The 22,771-nt window shown below is 39.9% G+C and overlaps 1 protein-coding gene across 9 annotated transcripts in view; it reads right to left on the bottom strand.

Moving 5' to 3' along the window:
- Positions 1-22,771, bottom strand: part of NCKAP5 (NCK associated protein 5) — a 1,117,154-nt gene that overhangs the window by 652,306 nt on the left and 442,077 nt on the right. The window contains exon 1 of one of the 9 annotated variants that reach the window (XM_070476299.1): positions 7,027-7,395. The exons of the other annotated variants lie outside the window; for them this stretch is intronic. The gene's annotated coding sequence lies outside the window, so the exon portion shown is untranslated. Of the gene's footprint in view, positions 1-7,026; positions 7,396-22,771 lie in introns of those variants that run through there. 9 annotated transcript variants of the gene reach the window in all.

Genomic DNA, 22,771 nt, shown 5'->3' with positions numbered 1-22,771 from the left:
AAAAAGCAGAGACACTACTTTGTCAACAAAGGTCCGTCTAGTCAAGGCTATGGTTTTTCCAGTAGTCATGTATGGATGTGAGAGTTGGACTATAAAGAAAGCTGAGCACCGAAGAATTAATGCTTTTAAACTGCAGTGTTGGAGAAGATTCTTGAGAGTCCCTTGGACTGCAAGGAGATCCAACCAGTCCATCCTAAAGGAGATCAGTCTTGGGTGTTCATTGGAAGAACTGATGCTGAAGCTGAAACTCCAATACTTTGGCCACCTGATGCAAAGAGCTGACTCATTTGAAAAGACCCTGAAGTCCATATATATGTGTTAGTATACTGTAATGGTCTTTATCTTTCTGGCTTACTTCGCTCTGTATAATGGGCTCCAGTTTCATCCAAACAGAAAAAGAGACTCAGATGTATAGAACAGACTTGTGGACTCTGGGAGAAGGCGAGGGTGGGATGTTTCAAGAGAACAGCATTGAAACATGTATATTATCTAGGGTGAACCCTGATACTGAGAAAGATTGAGGGCAGGAGGAGAAGGTGACGACAGAGGATGAGATGGTTGGATGGCATCACTGACTCAATGGGCATGAGTTTGGGAGGACTCCGGGAGTTGGTGATGGACAGGAAGGCCTGGCATGCTGCAGCTCATGAGGTCGCAAAGAGTCGGACACAACTGAGTGACTGAACTGAACTACACTGAACACCTTAAGAAATTCCTAAGCTTCCTCAGGTTTTCCTTTTCTTCCTGCTGTCTAGTTAACAAATATTTATGAAAAGCCTACTGGGCATTGAGAACTGAGCAAAAAAGACAAGTGAAAATGTATCATGAAAAGCAGTATACACTCTGAGACAGACTAGAGTCTAGATAGAAACTTTTAGAAGAGCAAAAGTTTCTATTTTCTGAATGAATGTTTTGGTGAAATAAAAAAGAAAATCAATGTGAAATAGTATATTAATGCAACAAGAATGAGATCACCTGAAATAAGTCACAAAGCAGGAAATGGGCAGAAATGTGCAATGGCAAATGTGCATGCTTGTTTCTTTTGAGAACTAATAACTTTCTGTTGAAGAATGGACACTGGTTGCAGTGACTCTTGAGCCTGACATGTTGCCTGACACATGGTAGGTATTTAATCCCAGTATGTTGACTAAATTAATGAATAAACAAGTGAATGAAAGATGGCAGACAAGAAAGCCTTCTGGCAATGCACAGAAAGTCTGTGTTTGGCTAGAATTCTTTCTGTGCTGGAATTTCTTTAAACTGGGCACAGCGGATGAGCTATAAAGATCAACCTGTGCTTTCTCAAGAGACTACCTGTCTCCTTTAAAATATCATTATGAATGATTAAAATTCATATGCCCAAATATTTAGATAGCCTATGGGATTCACTTTTTGCATTACAGTGATTCAGGCAAATTCAGGATTCCTAAGAAAAAACACCACTCCAAAAATCTGAGAAGACAGTTCATTTTATACAGTCTCAATAGGAAAAAATGGAGAGTGACAGCTGAGTTTGGACATTTGTCACTTGGGAGGAGGTGGGAAGAAAAGCATTACAATATTAGAATATTAACATGTTTAGGTGAAAAGACAAGACGTGACTAAAGGAAAAACAAAAGAGGGACAGTTTGGGAGAAGTCAACTTATCAGAATTTGCATCACATGAAATGTGTGCTGAATCTTGGACTTGACTCTGATGCCGGTAGTCAATAATCCATGCTATTTTAAAATGCCACACTTACCATTTGGCACACACCCATGTGTGTTCATAAACTTGATATGAACTATACCTCAGAAAAATTTGGTCACTTTAATGTTAAGCAATAGAAAAACAGAAATAAATTCAAAGAAATCATTGATGATAATGTAGTTCTTAGAATAAGGAAGAACTTTTCAAGGGAAGTGAGTAAGGTATTTTCCATGGGGGCATGTACAACGAAAATGAACAAAGACTTAAGAAAGAAAAGAGAATGAATTCCTCAATGGCTGGTTAACAAAGTCCAGTCTTTTCTTTCTCTTTTTTCTATAATGCTATGAACAGAGCACAGGGGATCAAGAGATTGTTGAACCCCAATACAACCCTGGATAATGCAGTTGTGAAATAAATCACTTCCAATATTTCCAGACAATTCATTCAAACACCAGCAAAAACCACCTGAGGAAGGCTTCTCTGATAAGTCTGACACTCTCCTTTGCAACCAATAGTATTTTGTTAATAATACCACTATGAAACTTAAGTTTACCTTTATCCTATCTCTATAACGGATAGAGATATGATAAAATAAATAACATCTAAAATAACATCTCTCACAGATATCATATGCTGCCTTTAACAAAGGTCTGACACACACCAGGGCTTACTAAGTGACAGGTGTCTTCATTATGATGAAGTTTCTTATTATTAAGCTGTATTTTTTTTTTCACATCATCACATCCTCTCTTCACGTGCTCCTTTGGAAAGTAGCTGCAATGGCCTTAAACTATAACTCTCCTATAGTGGTGACTCTCTGTATGGTGCTGGGAGACAGTTCAAAGATGATATAGATGTGAAAAAGCAGTCCTATTGGGTTCCAACACAATGGAAAAACATTAAAAGGCCACATCAGACAGCATACACTAATCTTCTTGCATATTAGATGTTGTTCTAAGCCCATGATTGTATACTTAGAATGTATATGTTAGAATTTATACTTAACACTTTATAAATGCATATTGTTTTCTCTTTTACTAATAAGGAAACCAAGCTGAGGTTATAGAGATTAACAACTTTGCCTCAAATCACATCAATAGTAAATGATGGTATCAGGATCTGAGTCCAAGTCTACAAGACTCCTAGGCTTAATCTCTTAACCATCTGCCAGGTAACTTGCAGTTATAGCAACACTCTGAATCTATAATCCATTTAGGAGTCACAGTCTTCCCTGCAGCAGTAAGTGCCATGACCTATTTTTGACATCTTTCAACACAGCCTATGATGATTCGCTTCCTTCCCTTTATTTCAACCCTCCCTAGCTATCAGAGAACCTGAGAATCTGGGTTCAGAACCAGAAACTTCCTTAATATATTTGTGTGCTAAGTTAACATCAAGTAACATGAAACAGCCATGCTGTCTGAGATGAGCAATGAATTCACAGGGACTGCTTACTTAATTCACTGCCATCTAAGACGTCTAAGCAGGAGGAGACATCTGAACAGTTACTGGGAGAATGAAGGTCAGAGAGAGTAATATTTAGGAAGAAACAACAGTCAGAGGCGGCAGCCTTTGGCAGCAATACTATAGGGCTCCACCGCAGCAAGAAAGCCTCTCAAGCACCACATTCTGTGTCCTCTAAACCACAGCTACAGGAACCCTGAAGGGCAAAACCATCAGATATTTGAAAGAAACACGGCTAATGGACTAGATGAAATGGCACAGCTCTGCAGAAAAAGCAAAGAGGCTTGGACCACAGAGCCTGGTCTCTAAAAATGCTCAACAAATATTTATTGAACAAGCAAATCAATAATGAGGGTTTAGATTAGAGAGTCATGGGGAAGCGTGACAACCCTTCAAGCAGGGTGATGTTAGCCATCATGGTGCCCACAACTTTCCTCCACTCGTGTCTCTCACATTAAACAGGAAAATCAGAGGAGGATGCCTAGGGTTGGAATCAATCATACATCTCTGTAAACTTCACTTGAAACCTCAAGCACCCAGCTGAAGCTACAGAAGTCCCCTCATTAGAGGAGGGTACACTAGATCCAATCAAACTTCATATATATAATATATGTGTATATATATGTTGTACGTTTTTCATTGACATACAGTCAACCTAAGCATGTAAGTTCAACTTTAATCTAAATCTTTTAACATCTAAGAATTAAAAATAATATACAGGAATGCCAAATACAGAGTGTCAGGGTTGAGAAAACAGATTCTCCACCAAAACAAACAAAAAAACTTAAAACCAAAATACCTACACATCAAAAGTTTTCCACAAAGCCCTCATGATACCAAACAAGAAAAAGCTTCCTTGGGTATCTCATTCTTTCCTAACAACAGACCTTACTCTGTGATTACTTTCTTGGCTTATCTGTTATCTCGTTAGTGGTCCACACAGCCAGCCTCTGGCCATAATTAGCTCCTTATGATATACCATCTTGCTTGTAAATCTTCTTTGAATAAAAGTTCTCAAAATGACAAACAAGAGGCCTCACATGATGTCTGAAATGCCAACCAAATTCTCAACCAGTTGGCATTCTTGACATTGCTTTTGGAGGGAAGTCATGAGTGATATTCACAGCCGAGACATGAGAAACAGCTGCCCTCCATGTTGAAGAATAAGAGAAAAGGAACAAATCTACATGAAGGCCTTCTGCACATTTTTCCTATAAATGATAAAACAGAGAAATTTCTATTTATCCACCTGTTTCCAAATATAACCCTGGTTTTCCAAGTAGTGGGTGGAAAATAAAACCTTGATTGTCTTCATATGGCTCAGACAAGGCACAAAAACTCTTAAGTTTTATGCTCTAAATACAGAAAATTGCCTCATTTCTAAAGTAAATATATGCCAGAAACTTGCGGATATCTCAAGAATGCCTTGTAGCTAAAGAAAGTAACATCATTGCCTACTCATTTTGCTTAATTTGCTAGTCTCTCAGCAACTTTGTGCTAACACTTTCATCCCATTTTAGATCTTGGCATAAGGCAACAGTCCAGAGCCCAGAAAGCCACCTCTAGCGGCCAGCCCTCTCAGGATGGAGTGTCTTCCCAAGATGCCTGTCTGCTAATGCCCATGTTCCATGCATTTCACTTATCTTCCCCAAGCTACATTCCAGTAACTAAGCTTCATAAGCTTCTTCTGAATTGTTTACTCTGTGTTTTAAAGCCCTGTCAGCTGTTGGGATGATCTGAGAGATTCTTTTTATTTTTGGTTAAGCGGGATTGGTGAGCCTTATTGGGCCTTTTGGTGGAATCCCTACTATTGAAAATTCCCACTGCTGGGATTAAAGGAGATAATGCCTGTGAAAGCCTTTTGTAAACTGTAAAGTCCTGGTCGAACGTAGTGTGCTGTTGTAATATTAACCATCACGGCAATAACCACAATCCAACTTTAATGGAGGCTTTAAAATGACCACAGCCATTTGGGCCTCATCTCTGCTCCATTTCCAATTCAGGTCCTTGGTTGATGTCCAACACAGGAGAGCTCACAAAACAGCTTGGTTGCCATGAACAAATGAATGGCTTAAAACATCACATCGTTTTCCAAATTAATATCCACATGTAAAGTGAAGCTAGACTACTTAGATAGTGAAAATATTCTGCCCAAAACACTGAGATGCTCAGAAAAAAACTGCAGAACCAAAACTTACTCTGAAGAAAATTTCACTGATAATAAAAGCTAGCCCTTTGCACTCAGAATTGGAGAAGAAGAGAAGGGGGACAAACAGGTGCAGGAATTTCTGAGCCTGCAACATTTTCTTTTAGTTCACAATAGCTTAGAGGAGGAGGTTGCCATCTCAGAGAAGGGAAGGGGTAATGATTTTGGATGGCTAATGTGCAAAAACACAGAAGTGGCAAAGGCTGGCCCAGCATGGAGCATCCCAAGCTCAGGCTTATTTCCGGGGTTGTGTCTCCTTGCGGTGCAGAGGACCAGCTCCCATGGGAGGAGGGAAGAGGCTGCAGTGGGAGGAGAGGAGTCTGCTAAGGAAGAGGTGCTGAGAGGAAATGAATTATTTTTGGAAAATGTTTTCCGGAGCATTTGCAGAACAGTTCAGGTCATGATATGATCTATCTGAAATCTACCTACGTGTGAGGAGGTGCGGGCTGACAGCAGAAAGGAAGACCATAGTGACCAGAAACTGTTGCCTCTTTTATCCTTCTCAACAGAAGCCATCTCAACAGAATCAAGAAGGGAAACTCCAGCGAGACTGCTAGTGACTCAGGGAAGCAAATGCAGACACCAAATTTATGCTCAGGGGCTGATTCAAACAGTCACTTTTGGCTAAGGGGTAAGGTGGGGTGGGGTGGGGTGGGGTGGGGCCTACAGTTGGGAAGGGTAGCAGGAGGTCTGCAGGGCTCCAGTGGCCCGGAGGGCCCCTGCACCAGTCTGGCAGTTAAGCTCCAGAAAATATCACATTTCTGCCCATCAATCAGCATTAAGCGGCTTTGGGGGCTGAGCTTTCAGCACAGGCAGTTGCCAGTAGCAACAGGGCACACACTAGTAGCTCCTGGTGAGCTGGGGAGACAGCAACCAGTGAGGGGCTGCCAGGGCCAGACAACCTGAGCTGGGTAGACAAGGTCAGAGACCACTGGTGATGGGCCTGGGGATGCCGAGATGGAGGCAGGCCCCAGGGGCCAGAAGTGGCCCAGGCCGCTGGCCCCTGGGGATGGGGGGCGGGGTGGGGTGGGGGGCGGTTGAAGGGTTTCTGCTGGCACAGCATGGGGCCAAGTACGGTAGCCTCCCGACCCCCCTGGAGGGGCCTGGAGCAGGAAGAAGCACTGGTCCTGCGCTTGGATGAGTTGGAGTTCTCAAGACCAGGCCCTTCCCCCCACCCCCTCCCTTCGGGAGCCTCTGGAGGCCGCCAGCGTGGAACTGTGTCTGCACGTGTGCTTGTTTTCCTTTGCGCTCCCAGCACAAAAGCAAGGCCCCACAGGTGGAGAGGAGGGTGTGTGCGTGTTGTGCGGGGCTCGGACTGCGTGGGAGCGGGCAAGGGGATGAAAGCGCACATCGCGGCTCCCACCCACAGCCTGCGAGGCGGGTCCAGGTGCAGGCGCTGGGGGACGAGAGCCGCAACCTCGTGCCACCTCCCCGAACTCATCCCCCTGCCTGCCGTTGGGATCCGGTAAGGTGGAAACAGCAGGGCGACCGTGAGGGAGGGTGGGAGAGGGCAGAAGTGGACGGAGGAGACCACAGAGGGAGGCACAGAAGCAAGGCGTCCCCGCGGGCTAGTGGGAGCAACGGCCGAAGGGTCGGACGGCCAGAGAGCGCGGGCGGCGTGAGCGGGAGGCGCGCCAGGGAGAGGAACAGACTGGCATCTCCTTACCTGGCCGGCGGTGGAGCATCTTGCAGTGGGTCGGGGCCGGGATGGGCAGACCCTGCAGTGCTGTCACTTCGGGGGCAGCAAGGCGCTGGCCGCGGAGCCCGCAGTTGATAAACTTGCCATGCCCGGGGCTCGTGGAGGCAGCTGGGGCCAGACGCGCCCCTCCGCCTACCGCGGCGGCAGCCGAGCCTCCTCCGTGCGCTCCCGGACGCTCTTCCGCTTTGTTGTGTTGGGCTGGTCTTCCTGAGCCTGCCTCGGGGTGCTGGGTGCCCTCTCGGCAATGGGACGTTTCCCGGCCTTCCGGGAGGCCCCTGGGATCCGCTTGCCACTTTCCTCCCGGAGGCGCGCGTTAAACAGCTGCCCCGTTGCGCCTGGCGGGGCCGCGCGGTGCGCTCCTAGCAGGCGGCTCCGGCCTGTAGATTCCCGCCCCCCACCTTCTCCCCCTCCCCGCCCCTCCGCGGCCCCCCCATCAGAAGCTGCTTAGAATCGGGCTGTCAAATCCAGCCCATCTGCTGCAATCATAATCAGTCTCAACCCAACGGTTCTGACAAATCTCTGCCTGGAGCCGGAGTTGGGGGAGCCGGGGGCGCGGGCACGGAGGGGAGGAGGGGGCGAGGGGGCTACCGGGAACAGCGCGGGGAGAGCGGGGCCTGGAGGCTTCTATTGTCTGCCCCAAACAGAGGAACTGAAAGGGGAAATGGGGATCCCAAAGGAGAAATAATGGTTTCCTTTCCCAGTTTCCGATAAGAAAAATCAATCCATCCTGGTAGACATATCCATCCCCTTACCCGCATCCCAAACCGCTGCTTGCTCTTTCTGGGTGGAACGAATGCTAAGGAGCTGAACAAACAGGTCCTGTAATCTTACCATCAGGCTGATCCAGAGACTGACACGGATATTCAAAGTAAGATACTGTAATTGGCAGGTAAGAGCTAGAACTAACAGTCATTTGTCTGCAGTAAGAAGTTGGTTCCCAAGTACATTTGAGAATCAAGTTTATGGAGGGAGAACCACCCTGTAATTCCCAATGAAGCTGGACCCACTGCCTCCTGTTGGCATTTTGAAAGATAAAAGGAAAATCTGCTTTGGGCAAGAAAATGTTGGACTAAGGTTAGCCCTGGCCTGAGTTAAAAGAATTATCATATTTTCTCTCACATTTTAATGGAAATGTTCTTTTTAAAGAAATGCTATTTTATTAGAAAATCATGACTTCTGAAAAACTGATATTTTTTTCCCAACTAAAATAGTTTCTTCTGCAGATGAAATAAGTTTCTTCTGTTCCTTTCTATAATATACTTTGAACTATTTTAATATGCCACTGCAATATAATCACACATATTTCTACTGGTTATAGGCTTATGGGGATTATGGCAAAAATTTTTAAATGAAAATAACAGCAGTCCTAGATACACATAAATCTTAAAGTATAAAGAATACAACCAATGGGATTATGCCTGCTTTCATACATTCTTTGCAAGTGCTGGAAATGTTCAGTTACCCTGAATGACAGTATTCGTTGGCGAAATAATTTGTTGGATAAACAGATCACCAGTTGAAAAGTTGAAGAGGAAAAACTTTAAGTCATTTATTTAGATAGATGTAGAAGTCAGGAAAAAATAACTATACTGTGAAAACTGAATAGAGCTTTAAAATACTGCACAAATCATGTTTGCCTGATGCTCTAGTTGAGAAATGCAGGCAAGTCACAGTAAGCCCCCCATTGATCCAGCCAGAGACTGTGTCTTCTACTTATTTTACAGCCCAGTAGTATTTACAACAGGAATATGCAGTAATGGGCACTCCATGAATACTGATGGTTTGAAGTTTTAATTTACAGGTCACTGCAAATTAAAATCATATACATTACTGTGGCTGGACAAGTGAGCTAAAATGAAGTTCAAGTGTTACTTTCCCTCTTAAGTAAATAATATAAGTAAAGGACAGCTACAGATCCAATGTTAAGATGCTTTTATAATATCTAAAAGTTTGCAATTTTTCATTGCCAGTTTGTTTAATGTGTTTGTTAATATTAAAAATTCTGTTAAAAGATTGATCAACATGGTACCAAGAAGTAAATATTTCCAAAAAGGTCCTCCCCACCAGAATAAAGTATAATGCTGGTGAATAATTTAAGGGACAATGTCCAGGAAATCAGTGTTGTCCAAGTAGTCAAGAGTTAAGTGGAAAGTCAGACCCTGGGCTACAGGCATCTTCCTGTTGTCTTCTGCTGTGTTTTTTCCCCTGCAAATTGGTAGTTTTAATTGTATCAGCCCCACATAAGTGAGAGGTTATATTGATGGCCCCACCTCCAATCCATCGAGTCTTTGGTTCTAACTTCAAAATATATCCTGTCCAGTTGTCTCAATTATTTACTTCTCAGTTATATATTGAGTGTCTGCTGTGTTTCAGTGGTGGAAAATATGAATGAGTAAAAATTCAGAAAAAGCATTTTGATCTTGTGGAACTTACATTCTTCAGGAGAAGACAGACATTAGAAAAGAATAAGGAAATAATACTTTTTGTTAGAAAGTCATCAGTCTAAGGAGAAAAATAAAGCAGGGAGGGTTGGGTGGTATTCAAGTTTAAGCAAAATTCTCAGTGATAATCCCGCTGAAAATGCCAAGTATGAGTAAGTAAATATAAGAGGCAAGGAAACAGTGAGCCATGTAGGTATCTGAGGGAAGATGGTCCTGGGAAGCAGAAAGAGCAGGTGCAGTGGCCCTTAGAGTTGAATGTGCTGGGAGAGGTCTGAGAACAGCAGTGAGGCAGGAACAGAATAAGGTGAGAGGATTATGGGGATGGTCTGAGAGGGCAGATCATTGGGTGGGACATAACAGGTTCATTTGAATGCAGAGTTTCAAAGAATAGTAAGGAGAGATAAAGCCTTCCTTAGTGATCAATGCAAAGAAATAGAGGAAAACAATAGAATAGGAAAGACTAGCGATATCTTCAAGAAAATTAGAGATACCAAGAGAACATTTCATACAAAGATAGGCACAATAAAGGACAGAAAAGGTATGGACCAAACAGAAGCAAAGGATATTAAGAAGAGGTGGCAAGAATACACAGAAGAACTTTGCAAAAAAAGAGTCTGATGACCCAGATAACCACGTTGGTGTTGGTGTGATCACTCAGCTAGAGCCAGACATCCTGGAGTGAGAAGTCAAGTGGGCCTTAGGAAGCATCACTACGAACAAATTTAGTGGAGGTGACGGAATTCCAGCTGAGTTATTTCAAATTCTAAAAGATGATGCTATGAAAATGCTACACTCAATATGCCAGCAAATTTGGAAAACTCAGCAGTGGCCACAGGAATGGAAAAGGACAGTTTTCACTCCAATCCAAAGAAAGGCAATGACAAAGAATGTTCAAACTATGACAAAATTGTACTCATCTCACATGCTAGTAAAGTAATGCTCAAAATTCTCCAAGCTAGGCTTCAATAGTACGTGAACCAAGAACTTCCAGATGTTCAAGCTGGATTTAGAAAAGGCAGAGGAACCAGAGATCAAATTGCCAACATCCGCTGGATCATAGAAAAAGCAAGACAATTCCATAAAAACATCAACTTCTGCCATATTAATTACATCAAAGCTTTTGACTGCATAGATCACAACAAACTGTGGAAAATTCTTCAAGAGATGGGAATACCAGACCACTTGACCTGCCTCTTGAGAAATCTATATGCAGGTCAAGAAGCAACAGTTAGAACTGGACATGGAACAACAGACTGATTCCAAATTGGGAAAGGAGTATGTCAAGGCTGTATATTGTCACCCTGCTTATTTAACATATATTCAGAGTACATCATGAGAAACGCTGGGCTGGAAGAAGCACAAGCTGGAATCAAGATTGCCGGGAGAAATATCAATAACCTAAGATATGCAGATGACACCACCCTTATGGCACAAAGTGAAGAGGAACTAAAAAGCCTCTTGATGAAAGTGAAAGAGGAGAGTGAACAAGTTGGCTTAAAGCTTAACATTCAGAAAACTAAGATCATGGCATCTGGTCCCATCACTTCATGGGAAATAGATGGGGAGACAGTGGAAACAGTGTCAGACATATTTTTGGGGGCTCCAGAATCACTGCAGATGGTGACTGCAGCCATGAAATTAAAAGATGCTTACTCCTTGGAAGGAAAGTTATGACCAACCTAGATAGCATGTTAAAAAGCAGAGACATTACTTTGCCAACAAAGGTCCATCTGGTCAAGGCTATGGTTTTTCCAGTGGTCATGTATGGATGTGAGAGTTGGACTGTGAAGAAAGCTGAGCACTGAATAATTGATGCTTTTGAACTATGGTGTTGGAGAAGACTCTTGAGAGTCCCTTGGACTGCAAGCAGATCCAACCAGTCCATCCTAAAGGAGATCAGTCCTGGGTGTTTATTGGAAGGACTGATGCTGAAGCTGAAACTCCAGTACTTTGGCCACCTCATGCGAAGATTTGACTCATTGGAAAAGACCCTGATGCTGGGAGGGATTAGGGGCAGGAGGAGAATTGGACGACAGAGGATGAGATGGTTGGATGGCATCACCGACTCAATGGACATGGGTTTGAGTAGACTCCAGGAGTTGGTGATGGATAGGGAGGCCTGGCGTGCTGTGATTCATGGGGTCGAAAAGAGCAGGACACGACTGAGCGACTGAACTGAACTGAACTGAGTGGTAAAGTATCTGCCTGCCAATGCAGGAGACACAAGCGATGGAGGTTCAATCTCTGGGTGAAGAAGATCACCTGCAGTAGGAAATGGTACCCGACTCCAGTATTCTTGCCTGGGAGATCCTACAGACAGAGGAGCCCGGTGGGCAGTGCCTGGGGCTGCAGAGTCAGGCATGACGGAGCACAATGCCAAGTCATGGGTCAGTGAGTATTCCACTGCCCTGGTCTTTTGCTTTTTTCCACACATTGAATTTCTTCATAATAGAAAATGAAAAAAATACATACTTTTAAACCCCAATAGTTAAATATAAAGGAATTAGAAAAACATAGAATTTGATGTCTTAAAATTAAAACACTATCAAAACTTGTAAGATGAAAACAACTAAAGCAGTATGTAAAGAGAAATTAATAATTTTAGTGCATATTCTGGAAATGAAGAAAATTGGAAAATTAATGTGTCAAGCATCCAAGTAAAGAGGCAAACATAGCAATAAACAAGTAGAATAAAAGAATTAGTAAAGATAAAACCAAAGTCTAATAAAGTGTAACAGAAAGCATTAATACAGGATCAATAAAACAGTGCCTGCTTAGATCAATGAAAAACAGAGGAGACATAAATCACTAAGTTTTGGAGTAAAAAAACCTGCATAACTAAGGATACAAGAGATTTAAAATAACAGGACTGCTTCACTATGAGCAACTTTATAGCAATAAATTTTAAAACACAGATAAAATCATCAGTGTCCTAAATTTTTAAAAATCTGTCCATAAAGCTCTAGAATCAACAGAATCTTGAACAATACATCAACTCAATAGTTGAAAATAAAACTTCACCCCTGCATAACCAATAGGCCTAGATTTTAAAAATATCTTTATTGAGATATAATCCATATACTATAAAATTCACCCATTTAAGCTGTACGAAGCATCACCATCATTTAGGTTTAGAAGAACTTTCATAACCCCTCCCCCCAAAATCCCCCAGTACCCATTTGTAGTCACTCTTCATTCTCCAGCCAGAGGTAACCAACAATGCACTGTCTATCTCTATAAAATTTGCTTATTCTAGGTATTTCATATAAACACATTCATACACTATGTGATCTTTTGGGTTTGTCTTCTTTCACTTAGCATAATGCTTTTAATACTTGTCCTGCTGTAGCATATTTCAGCATTTCATTTCTTCCTGTTGCCAAATAATATGTCATTCTATGGAGAGATATCATTGGATGAATTTCGTTTCAGTTCCTATACCCATTTTTTTTTTCATAAGCCATTGGGAATTTTAATGGTTAATTTAAAAAATAAAAGATATATATGACAATTTATACTCTGACTTCCTTTTCTCCATTGACATTGAAAAGTCAATATCAAATCAATGACATGAGTCAAGTATTCATAAATAGAATATATCTCAGCATTTTATAAGATGTTACATTAGTAATATTTAACTAGAGGCTATACATAAAAATAACAGTTATTCATTTTTCAACTAAAAAATTAGTTATCAAGTGTCATATGTGTGATTCACAAAATAGTGGTTAGTACAGACAGTTACCAAGAAACAAGCTACTTTAAGAAAGATTATGTTCAAAACAGCCCATGACTTATCATTATTTCCACCAATTAGGCAATTAAGCAAAATGATAAATTCCTAATGATCATTTAATTAATAGTGGCCAAAGTCAAGAGTGAGTTAGGCACATCTGCTACATAAATCTGCTTTTCCTATTACAGTTTTTTTTTTTTAACATGCCTTAAAAAAACTGGACCCACAATTCAACAATAAAATGACAAATATCAATACCTATGCCCATTTTTATATTGGATATTTGTCATTTTATTGTTGAATTGTGGGTTCAGTTTTTTTAAGGCATGTTTTACAAAACTTGTTCAATACAAAAACTCTAATATTCAAATCTTGCAGAAAAAGTTCTAGTAAAAGAAGGTGGGGAGGGGAGAAAAATTAAAGAGAAGGGGGAGAAAGGAGAGATTTTATGAGTCATCTAGAATGACCTCAATAGTAAAAGTAAATATGTATCATACAGGAAAGCTAATGAATGTTGTCCTGAAAATTCTAAATAAAACAATCCATCAATGTGAAAAATAAAAAATAGTAGGAATAATAATGATAATAACAATAAAGAATGACCAAATAAGGTTTATCCTATAAAGAAAACCCATTTATTCCAGCAGATTTATACACTGAACTTTACCAGGTGGTCTTGAAATGTTTATAAGAGAGATAAAGGCCAAAAATACACAACTAATCTTTAAGAATGGTGACTCCACTAACATCCAGAAACGAGTCAGTCACCTTGTTATAAAGAGAGGTAATTAAACAGGTAAGTGAGGTAGGCAATTACATCAATGAAACAGTAAGAGAGCCTAGAAATAGACGTACATCTATTGAATAAAGGTGCTGGTCAGAAATGGTATCACTGGGACTTCTCTGATGCAGAGGATGTGGATTTGCTCCCTGGTCATGGAGCTAAGATCCCACATGACTTGTGGCCAATAAACCAAATCATAAAACAAAAGTAGCATTATAACAAATTCAGTAAAAGACTTTAAAAATGGTCCACATCTAAAAAAGAATAAAAGAAATGGCCTCATTAGTTAGTGGAGAAAGAACTGACTACTGAAACAATGGCAACAAACCCACTTTCTATCTGAATAAAGAACTCAGACCATTTACAAAAAGTAAACTAAGATTAAACACTGAATGTGTAAAGGAGAAGAATAATTTAGAGGACTTTTTACCTCCAATTTCAAGACTTAATGTTACCCAATTTCAAGACTTAAATAAAGCCACAGTAATCAAGAGAGCATGATATTTGAGAAAGGACAGACATATTAATGGAGAGACCAGAAATAGACCCTCACAAATACAGCCAACTGATCTTTGACAAAGGTGAAGAGATGACAGAACAAAGACACTCTCTTCAACAAATGGTCCTGGAATATCTGGAAACCCACATGGGAAAAAAAAAAAAATCTAGACTCAGAATTTACACCCTTCATACAAATTACTTAAAATGGATCAAAATGGACATAAGGGTAAAACAAAACCATAAAACTCCTAGAAGATAACATCAGAGAACATGTCGATGACCCTGGGTACAGTGATGCCTTTTTAGATATAACATTAAAGAAATAATCCATGAAAGAAATAAGTGATAAGCTGGACTTCATTAAAATTAAAAACGTCTGCTCAATGAGATACAGTATCAAGAGAATGAGAAGACAAGCCACAGATTGGGAGAAAATATTTGCAAAGGACAAATCTAATAAAGGATTATTGTCTAAAATTTACAGATAAGTCTTGAAACTCAACAATAAGAAAACCACCTGATTTTAGAAATGGGCCACAAACCTTAATAGGCACCTCACCCAGCAAATAAGTGTATGAAAGGATACTCCACACAAGGTCATCAAGGAAATACAAGCTAAGACAATACTAATGAGATACCACTACATACCTGTTAGAATGGGTAAGATTCGGTGATAACACCCAATGGTGGTGAGGATGTGGAACAACAGGGTCTTACGTACATTGTTGGTGGAAGTGCAAAATGGTAGAGTCATTTTAAACACAGTTCGGAGTTTCTTACAAAACTAAACATACTTGTACCATATGATCCAGCAATCATGGTCTTTGGTATTTATTCAAAGGAGCTGAAAACTCTTATCTAAGTGGTGTGGAGGAGGGAAGGATTGGGAGTTTTGGATTAGCAGATACAAACTATTACATAAAAAATGGATAAACAAAGTCCTACTGTAGATCACAGGGAACTATACTCAATATCCTGTGATAAATCATAATGGAAAATAATATAAAAATATGCATATATATATAATTGAGCCACTTTGCTGCACAGCAGAAATTAAACATAACATCATAAATCAAATATACTTCAATAAAACTAAAAAAATGAAAACTCACATCCACATAACTTGCATGCAGATACTCACAGTATCTTTATTCATAATTGCCCAAATATGGAAGAACCAAGAGGTCCTTCAGTAACTGAATGCATAGACTGTGGTGCCTCCAGACAACAGAATATTAGTCAGCAAAGAAGCTGGCCTAAAACTCAACATTCGAAAACTAAAACCATGGCATCTCATCCCATCACCATGGCAAATAGATGGGGAAAAAGTGAGAGACTATTTTCTTGGGCTCCAAAATCACTGTGGAAAGTGACTGCAGCCGTGAAATTAAAAGATGCTTGCTGCTTAGAAAAAGAGCTATGACAAACCTAGACAACACATTAAAAGCAGAGACATCACTTTGTCAACAAGTTCTGTCTAGTCAAAGCTATGGTTTTTCCAGTAGTCATATATGGATGTGAGAGTTGTAAAGAAAGCTGAGCACTGAAGAATTGATGCTTTTGAACTGTGGTGCTAGAGAAGACTCTTGAGAGTCCTTTGTACAGCAAGGAGATCAAACCACTCAATCCTAAATGAAATCAACCCTGAATATTCATTGCAAGGACTGATGCTGAAGAGGAAGCTCTAATACTTTGGCCACCAGATGCAAAGAGCTGACTCATTGAAAAATACTCTGATGCTGGGAAAGACTGAGAGCAGGAGAGGAAGTGGATGACAGAGGATGCGATAATTGGATGGCATCACCAATGACTCAATGGACATGAGTTTGAGCAAACTCCGGGAGATAGTAAAAGACAGGAAAGCCTGGTGTACTGCAGTCTCCATGGGGTTGCAAAGAGTCAGACACAACTTAGTGAATGAACAAGAAAAAGAAATAAACTATCAAGCCATGAAGAAATAGGGAGGAACCATAAATGCATATTACTAAGTGAAAGAAGCCAATCTGAGAAGGCTACATACTGTATAATTCCAACTATATGACATTCTCCAAAAGGCAGACAATAAAAATACCCATGATTCTTAGATGTCGGAGGAGAGGTGGAAATGCATAGAAAGAACACAGAGGATTTTTAGGGCAGTGAAAATACTCTGCATGACATTATAATGATGGATATATATATATATATATATATATATATCTCATCAATTTGTTCAAACCCATAGAATGTACACCACCAAGAGTGAACCTTAAGGTAAACTGTACACTTGGGTGATTATGGTGTGTCAACATAGGTTCACGGTTGGTAAAAGTGTACCATTTGGTGAGTGGTGTTAATAATGGAGCTGGGGTGCTATGCACATGTGGAGGCAGAGAGTATATTGGAAATCTCTGTATCTTCCTCTCAATTTTTTGTAAACCTATACCTGTTCTTAAAAAATTAAGTCTGGGAATAAAACACACACAAAAAGCAAGTCTACAAAACCTTTTGAAGAATGCTTTGGAAAATACATTTATATCATCAGGCTGGGAAGGATAAAGAAGTATTTTACTGCATTATATTTTTGAACTGCTGTGAAAAGAAAAAAATTACCATGAAGAAAAAGGAAAGTTAAGGCATAGACTAGAAGAATAATTTTGAAACATATATAACTAAGAGGCTTCCTAGGTGGCACAGTTATGAAGAATCCACCTGCCAATGCTGGAGACGTGGATTCGCTCACTGAGTCAGGAAGATCCCCTGATAAAGGAAATGGCAACCCATCTCAGTATTCTTGCCTGAAAAATTCCATGGACAGAGGAACCAGGCGGGCTACTGTCCATGAGGTCTCAAAGAGTCGGACACTACTGAGCACACACACATAACCTAAGAAGAATCACTATCCCAAACTGATAAAGAAAAACACTTCCCTGGTGGCTCAGCTAGTAAAGAATCCACCTGCAATGCAGGAGACCTCAGTTCGATTCCTGGGTTGGGAAGATCTGCTGGAGAAGGGATAGGCTACCCACTCCAGTATTCTGATCTGGAGCATTCTATGGACTGTGTAGTTCATGAGGTTGCAAAGAGGTGGACACGACTGAGAGACTTCCACTTCACAAGTATAGTAGAAAATAATTTTTATAAAGAAAATACATTAATAGTCAGTTCACAAAAGAAGATAATTGAATGGCGATAAATAAAGTGCTCAATCTCATTCCTGGGGTAATACAAATTAGAACAACACGGAGACATTATTTCATGCCTATCATGATAGGAAGACAATAATCATCCTGATTACAGTATGTTTTGATGGGGCTTCATGGAAAACAAAACTCTGACATGTGTCAGGCAGGAACACTTAGATCTATGCTGGAAAAGTGAAAGCACTCCTAGTCTAAAACATGGCTGCCCCATATCTATGTACCTGCAAGAGGGCAAGTCTCACACATATATATACAAGCACACGTGGAACATACAAAATTGCACTGTTTTGTTGTTGTTGTTTACTTGGCTGTAAAACTCCAGCCATTTAATAACAAATGCTTCCCCACCCACACCCATCACAGCACTGGGAGAATCATGGGACCAACCATGGGTGTGGGATGTGCTGGGAAAGCCAGGGTAAGTGGCAGCAGCCAGCTGACTCCTGGGAGCATCAGGTCCTAAAAGTTCCATCCAGAGCAGGCTGGATCTGCCCATGGGCCCAGCCAGAGAGGACAGGTGGAGGCCAGACTCAGGAGAGGAAAAGGGGGGATAAAAACAGAAGTGATGCTGGCCTGTCACCAAACTGAGTTCCCCTGGTCTGCCTGTGCCAAGTCCAGCTAACAGGAGTTGGCCTTGCCCATCAGAAGGCTGCCACCACTCACACTGTGCCTGCCTTCTTGACCTTCAAAAGGTATATGTTCTAGTTACAAGATAAATAAGCACTAGGGATATAATGTATAACATGATTGATATAATTAACACTGCTCTACCTTATATGTGGAAGTTGTAAAGAGAGCAAATCTAAGAGCTCTCATCACTAGGAAATTTTTTTTCCTTTTATTTTCTATCTATATGAGATAATGAATGTTCACTAGCTTACTGCAGTAATCATTTCATAATGTGAGTTAGTCAACTCGTGCTATATATCTTAAATTTATATAGTACTGCATGTCAATTATACCTCAATTATATCTCAATAAAACTAGTGGGGTAAGTCATTATATATTTAGTCTCATAGTAAATATCAGTAAGTTCCATAAGGTTGAAATATGACAAAGGTTTGTGGGTAAAATGCAGTAGAACAATAAATTATCAACAAATTAAAAAACGTAGAAGCTCAAGGACTTCCCTGGTGGTCCAGTGCCTGGGACTTCCCACTCCCAATGCAGGGGGCCTGGGTTCAATCCCTGATTGGGGAATTAGATTCCACATGCCACAGCTAAGAGTTCCCACATCACAACTAAAGATCCCACATGCCACAGCAAAGATCAAAGATCCTGTTGCAGCCTTCTTAAAGTAAAATTTGGCAACATCTCTAACAAAATTTCCTATTTACAACTGGAGTGAGCATTTTCAGTTTTTGGAAGGTTTCCTGAATGAAAGTATACTTCCAACAATACAAAAATACACAGGCAAATGATTATTCAATGCTAAATTGTTTGTAATTTTAAACTGCTGTTTAAAATATATTTAACTTATTCTTACTCTACATTTTTTTATCCTTATTTTATGATTTATCTTTTGGACTGGATTAAAAACTATTATTTAATTTTGTAATCCTTTACGAACAATTTCTACACTATTTTATGTGTGGTAGCATTGAATAAATGTTTATTGATTTGAAAATTATTAGGGGTAAACAATCATTTGTTATAAGAAATTTCACTTTGAAATAGTTTTCATATAACTAAGACTATATGGCTTACTAATTTTGGATTTATCCAAGATTGTTGTCTACTATATTTTTTTCATGGTTCCTATGAACTTTCTGTTAATTGGGAAATTTTATTTCTTCAATAATTAAACCTCTGAGGCTAGGGTACAAGGCTGAATTCAGCACATCCACTTAGAGAAGATTCCACTGGACTTGCTATACTTTTGCAGTCACAATTGAGCAGATCATCATTCCACAATAGCATTATTGTCTTTAAAGAAATTCATAAATGGAATGCACTTAAGTAGTGCCTGCTTATTCTTCTAGGCCTTGGTGAAAAAAAAAAAATACACATCCATGTTCTACCGACTGTTCTATTTTTTGAAGCTTAAAGATTTGTGTTCTTTCATTGCGCTTAGTCACTCAGTCATGTCCGACTCTTTGTGACCCAATAGACTATAGCCTGCCAGGCTCCTCTGTCCCTGGAATTCTCCAGGCAAGAATACTGGATCAGATATCCATTCCCTTCTCCAGGGGATCTTCCCAACCCAGGGATCAAACCCGAGTCTCCTGCATTAAGATTCTTTACCATGTGAGCCACCAGGGAAACCCATTCTTTCATTAATATAGTTATTTATTCAACTATCATTTAGTAAGCAACTATTACTCAGATACAGGTTTTTAAATTCAAAAGTTTTTGAGCCAAAAAAGTTTCATGATTTCAAGTTTTAACAGCTGATTTTCTGAATATTTTGTGTTGTATTCAGATCTTGTCTTAGAATGTCTCCTGAAATTAATGTGTGTGTGTTTGTTACATATATTAGTTTTTTTAATTAATTTTACCTGATAATTTATGGGTTTCCATTTTTAATATTTCTCATAATAGACACATATGAAAGAATATGATTATTGAAAAGAGCCTAGAATTACACTTTCTGCTTGCTCTATAGATAGGGAAATTGGGCTTACATTATATTTAGGACCACACAAGGGATTTATAGAGAGAACTGAGTGTTGGCTAGGAGGTTTCCACATCCACTGTTCAGAACCCTAGCCACCAGACCTGTGAACCTTTAAGTGCCCCAGGGCTTACAGAAGCTCTAAAAGATGCCTGAGAAAGACAGAGACACAAAATCACAATTAATGTTGACCTGTAATCCTTCTTTACTTATACAGAAGTTGGCATGTAGATAGTTGCAAGACAACACAAAAATGGTTTTTTAAAAACACATTCTAGATCAGGAATTGGCACCCACAGACAAAATATTAGCTACTGTACCAAAAAAAAATTTGAGGGAACACAGTCATACTTATCTGTGACTGCTTTTCAGCTCCAACTACAGATTTGAGTAGTTGTGACAGTGACCATAAGGATACAGCCAGTAAAGCCAAAAATATTTATCATCTGGCCCTTAACAGAAAAATTCGTTCACCCCCACTATAGAAAATATTGCTCTCTTACAAGCTATAACTATAAGCATTAACGACTATACTTTAAAACACTGCTAATGATTATAATTTTGAGCTACACTTGGAAGCAACCATGGTAATTAAATGCATGTTATAGAGTCTAATGAGCCCTCAAGTTTCTGATATAAGTTGTTCTACAGCATATATACTTCTGCAGAATCTGAAACATTTCATTTTTAATAGTTAGGAGTAATTTTCGCTAATTAACTTTTAAAATTAAACCTAAATTAACATTTTATGGCCTGCAATAACTACAGCTAAGAATACTTACCAATAATTAAAATACAGTGTTCCTAATGAATGGATATCTACTGTAACTTTCTTTACAAAGACAGTTACAGTTGCTTTTATAATTTCATTTTGTTCTTTGTATACTCAAGATTATTGTATTTTCCCGACATGCAAACATGAAATTTTTTCAATCTATTTTATGTATTAGGAATACAACATTTATCAAATTTCTGTTATACTATAGAATCTTAAAACTGTAGTTACTATTTGAGCAATTACAGTAACTTATTTTTTTAATTTTTATTTTATATTGGAGGATAGTTGATTAACAATGTGATTCAGTTATATATATATATGTATCTATTCTTTTTCAATTACAGTAAATTTAAAGAAATATTTAGAAGTATGGATTCCAGAGTTGCTTATAAAAGGAACAGAATTTTGAGACATATTATTCAGATATATTGGGGATAAAATAAAGAAAAAGTCTATAGCGAAAATTGGCATACAAGGGATTGAAATAAGGTAGTACCATAACCGGAGAAGGCAATGGCACCCCACTCCAGTACTCTTGCCTGGAAAATCCCATGGACGGAGGAGCCTGGTAGGCTGCAGTCCATGGAGTCGTTAAGAGCCGGACATGACTGAGCGACTTCACTTTCACTTTTCACTTTCATGCAGTGGAGAAGGAAATGGCAACCCACTCCAGTGTTCTTGCCTGGAGAATCCCAGGGACGGGGGAGCCTGGTGGGCTGCTGTCTGTGGGGTCGCACAGAGTCAGACACGACTGAAGCGACTTAGCAGCAGCAGTACCATCATAAATTATTAATTTTTAGGAAATATTTTCTAGGTACCACAGAGAATCTGTTCTGCCTTTATTCTGTTTGGTCTGTGTATGGAATTAGGAAAGACTAGGTTATGGTGATAAATCACCCCAGATATCCATAGCTTGACACGAAAGCTTATTTCTCATGCTACATGTTGGCAGAGACCTCTGCTGATGGTAGTCATTCTATGTCCCAAGCTTTAGATAAAACACCATCTTGGGCACACTGGAGGGTTGTATGTACACCATATTCAACTTGGAATGCCCCTTTTGCTAAGGACTCATTGGCCAGAATAGTCACATGACCCTGCGCAACCACAAGGGAACAGGAACTGTAATCCTATTATGTACTCATAAGGGATAGAGTAGAAATATTTACTAACCACTCATTGAATGTTTAGGTTAATGATTAAGGACTTAACCCTCAGACCAAGCTAGTTAATTGTCTGTACTTCACTTTCCTCATCTGTACAATGAAAATACTAAACCTCATAGAAATGGAGGAATTAAATGAGTTAAAACCTATGCAGTATTTAGAAGAGTATTGGAGTACAGTAAAGTGGTTATTGTTGTTTCATTTCAAGTTATGTACTTGCCACACTGCTCTTCAGAGTCAAAAAGAGAGTAGGCAGCCTTAGGAATGTTGGCCTGGGCCTAGCAGATATGCCTATGAGAAGTATGAGGAAAGGGCCATGACTAAATGAAAGAAATCAAAATGCTAGGTTTTCCTTCGAAGTAATATTGATCCAAGAGGCAGGAGACATGCCATCAAAGGGGTAGCCAGTTAGTTCAAGAGAAGCTGGAGCACCAGGGGGATAAAGACATCAAACTACAAGAGGCCTTATGAAATACGAAGGTCAGAGGATGAATTTAGGGTGTGAACATA

This window comes from Odocoileus virginianus, chromosome 13 (genome assembly GCF_023699985.2).
Source record: "Odocoileus virginianus isolate 20LAN1187 ecotype Illinois chromosome 13, Ovbor_1.2, whole genome shotgun sequence".
NCBI classification, from domain to species: domain Eukaryota; kingdom Metazoa; phylum Chordata; class Mammalia; order Artiodactyla; family Cervidae; genus Odocoileus; species Odocoileus virginianus.
Note: the sequence above shows the minus strand (reverse complement) of the source record. Positions and strands in the feature narration are given on the sequence as shown.